Here is a 4,388-nt window from a genome sequence, read left to right on the forward strand (position 1 = left end):
CAGTTAACACGTCCAATCTGTAATATGATCCCTACGATCGTTATTATACAATTATTGTTTATATAATCCTTAACCGTATCAACCGGTACATCTGGTTTTTATACACCAGTCAGTTCGTTTAGACGAACTTTACCGGTTTATGCGTTTTAGACTTTAAAAGTTTGTTTTTATCTTCTTTTTAGCACAAATTATTATCCGTTTAGTCTCGGATCTTGAAATTTTGCACAAATCACTTTTTGACAGTGGGGAATTTTATAAAAATATTTCCAGAATTAATTTTTTTATATTTAAAATTTATTTATCTATTTTTAAACACCATTTAAACACTAAATATATCGTAAATACCAAACGATCTTAGAAAAATCCCAAATTTTTCCTGGATATCCCCTGCCATCCACATAGTCCCCTGTAATTTTTCCAGAACCAAAATCTCTTTTTACATGCCATTTTCACTAAAACCGAGCTAGAAAACCCTAGAACTCGTTTAACCGAAAAGCCTACTTAGACTTCTCCAACTGACCTAAAATTTTGTATGTGACTTATACATGTTATAAAAAACTTATCTACAATTTTCCAGAATTGTTCATGATATTTAACTATTTTTCACCATTTTTGGCCAAAACCGAGCATTAAATTCACCAAATATTCATCCTTTGTTCAAAAATTACCAAAAATTCACAGAACTCATATTTTCATGTATTTAACACCTCTGTAAAATTTCATGACCTAACTCTAAACCATCAACAATCTGTCTAAAAACTCCAAAACCGAACATAAACCGAATATACCTTTCGTTTTCCGCCACTACAAGCTACAAACTCATCTTTCCGCCTTATCTACCACTAAATACAGAACCTACAACCAACATACCACAATACCAAGGAAGTTACACTCACGATCAAGCCTCTTACACTATAGTTTCGGTTATTGCTTCAAAACTAAAGTTTAAACCGTAAAAATTCGTTTTTGGTTCGTTTAACTCCTTTCTTGGACCAAGATCCCTTGTATAACCTGTATACATCACTTGATCATGCAAGAATCGGTTTTCATCTTTGAAACCTCATTTTCTTGCAAATAAACTCAAGAAACGAAGTTAGAAACGTAAATAACTCGACTTTTTACCTCGGTTTTGTTGCTAAAATCTCGGGTTTTAGTTCATACTTTGGAGAGGATTGATGGATATTGAATATGTTTGTGAGAAAAAAGAAATAATGGAATGGGGTTAACCCCCTTATTCCGATCGGATTCATGGGGGAGGTGGGGTGGGACCCACTTCTCCATTCTTGGCCATTCATTTGGATTCTCGAAATCCGGATAATGTTTTGGATAATCTGGTTCAGTTTGTTTTTCGTTTAAATGTTTAAGTCGGCTTAAAACGAGGCTAAAACGGTCTTTTTCGTCTTAAAAATGAAATTTATATAAAACCGATTTAAAAACTTTAAAAACTTAAACCATGACATTTATTAACTTAAAACATCATATTATTAATTATTGAGCATCTTTTTCGGCTTGATCGATCGTCTCTTGCTCGGTTTGGTATTAAAGGTTTCGTTTAATGTACCGACATACCATTAAATCGAAATTCTTTTTCTGTGCTTTAATTCACTTATCCCGAAGCATTAATGCTTTGTAAAATCACTAAATATTATAGATATCGTCTATAATTGAACCCTCGATTCGTTCGGGTTTCAATAACTATCGATCGATTAATCGCATATTCAATACGATGAATTATATATTCACGTACAACCAATACAGTGAACCATGTATTCTCGTATAATTACTATGGTAATTCATGTACCCGACATTAAATATGACGTAACTATTGTCTACCGGTTAGGGTATACCGGGTTTCGTCGGAATCGTTACATTCTCCCCCCGTTAAGAAATTTCGTTCTCGAAATTTTACACGCCCACTATCCCCTTCCGAGAGAAAGGTGGGGGTTTTTCCTTCAGAATTCCCCCTCGCGTTACCAGGTATAATCTGGTCCTCGCTGTGAATTCCACTTAATCTTAATCAATAAAGCTTGGTGTGTCCAAACTGTTTAGTTTTCCCGTCTACTAACTTTACGGAATTATTTATGATAACAAGTATGTCTTCTATGAGTACTTCCATTACTAGTACTTTCGTTGCCTCATCGCTTAGGTACTTTTCAATCCGTATACATGGGAAAACATCATGTATAGTACTTAGCCCCTGGAGTACTTTAATCGATAAACTAAATGACCAATCATGGAGATAGTCTCATGAGGTCCAATATATTAAGGAGCTATTTTCGGTTTTGCCAAACCTTATATCACCTCTCTAAGGTGATGCCTTAAAAATGCCTTGTCACCTCTTTCCAGTGACAATGGTTTCCTTTGAATGTTGGCATAAATCCTTTGCCAATCACGCGCTGCTTTCAACTCATCTTAAATATTATAAATCCGATTGGTTGTTTCCCGAATCAATTCAAATCTTATGGCTTGATTGACGCCCATTTTCAATTTAACAAATTTGTGATAATTACTTCACCCATAGAAAGCTTCAAGCTCTCGATGCTTCCTTCCCCGCCTTCCAATCATGGAAGTAGGATGACTATTTCGATCTGAGATAATTGAAAATGGTACTCCACGACGAGATACCATTTCACTATCATGAATTTGGGCGAGAATTCATTGTGGTAATCGTCATAGATTGGAATGAAATGCGAGGATTGGTTAATCGATCCGCGATTACCCAATTTACCTCATGCCTTTGATATATCTTGGGAATTTGCGTCCCGAAATCCATTGTAATTTATTCCCACTATCATTGGCGAATTTACTGTCGTTGTGGCGTTCCGTAGGGTTTTCGGTGTGCAGCCTTATCTCTTTCATAACTAAAATATTCACCAACATACATAACCATATCTTTCTCCACACTCGGCCATTAATAAATTCCTTTCAGATATTCGTATCATCAATAGTCTAATCCGATCCCGGATGTATGGAATATTTCAATCTATGCGCTTTGTCCATGATTAATTCACGAAGGTCATGGAGGGTCGGGATCCAAACCCTGATTTTTGAAGTAGAGAATTTCGTCCACGCGCTGTTCGAAATTCTTCTCATTGCCGTAAAGTCCCTCCTTTTCCAATTGTTCCTCTTTCAACGCCTCACGTTGAGCGACTCGAATCAGGTCGGAAAGGTTCGACTGGACTATCATCCCCAGCGCTCGCACTCGCAGTGGCTTAACCCGATCTTTCCTACTCAAGGCATCAGCTACGACGTTAGCCTTGCCGGGGTGATAACGGATGTCACAGTCATAATCGCTTAACAACTCGACCCATCTTCGATGAATATGAGACTGCGGTCTCTTATCATCTATAAAATTTGTACATTTGCGTCGTACAAAGGATTATGAGTTGGGTAATGCTAAAAATTCTTCAATAAACCATTGATAGTCTCCGGCTAGTCCTAAAAATTGGCGCATTTCCTTTGGCGCCTTGGGTGACTGCCAATTTTAATGGTTTCTATCTTATTTGGATCTATGTGAAATCCTTGTTGCCTTACAACATAACCAAGGGATTATGCTTTCTGTATTCAAAGTCACATTTCGAAAACTTCGCGTACAACTCCTCTTGCTTTAACACTTCCACAATTTTCCTTAAACGTCGTTCGTGCTCTTCTTACGTTGCAAATATATCAAAATATCATCAATGAATGCTATGACAAGTTTGTCAAAATAAAGTTTACAGACTCGGTTCATGAGTTCCATGAACACTGCCGGCGCATTTGTTAGCCCGAACGGCATAATTAAGAATTCATAATGGCCGTAACGAGTCTGAAACGCTGTTGTTGCAACGTCCTCCTCTTGGATTTTTCATTTGGTGATAACAATATTTAAGACCAATTTTCTAAATATAAATCGCCCTTTGCAGTTGGTTAAACAGATCATATACTTCGAAGAAGTGAATACCTATTCTTGATCGTCACTTTATTCAATTCTCCCTAATCAATACATATCCTAACACTTCCGTCCTTCATTTCCCAAATAACACTGGTGCAACCCATGGTGACCAACTAGGTCGTATGAATCCTTTATCCAACAATTCTTGTAAGTGATTGGATAATTCTTGCATCTTGGACGGTGCAAGTCGGTGGGGTGCTTTAGCAACAGGACCAGCTTGAGACATTAAATCGATTCTGAATTCGACTTGTCGGGTTGGCGGTAATCCAGGAAGTTCTTCTGGGAAAACTTGTGGAAATTCGCGTACCATCGGGATATCTTCTATATTTTTTCTTTTAAATACTTTGGCAATCGCGTTTGTTAAATACACCACGTCTTCTTGTCGTAAATGTTATAACATCTCAAGATGAGATTAGAGTGGTAACATAATACCGTACACTTTTCTCTGTATCTAATC

The sequence above is a fragment of the Bidens hawaiensis genome, unplaced genomic scaffold, assembly GCF_021521415.1.
Source record: "Bidens hawaiensis isolate Kalapana, Puna unplaced genomic scaffold, B.hawaiensis_p1.1 tig00026635_1, whole genome shotgun sequence".
Lineage (NCBI taxonomy): Eukaryota > Viridiplantae > Streptophyta > Magnoliopsida > Asterales > Asteraceae > Bidens > Bidens hawaiensis.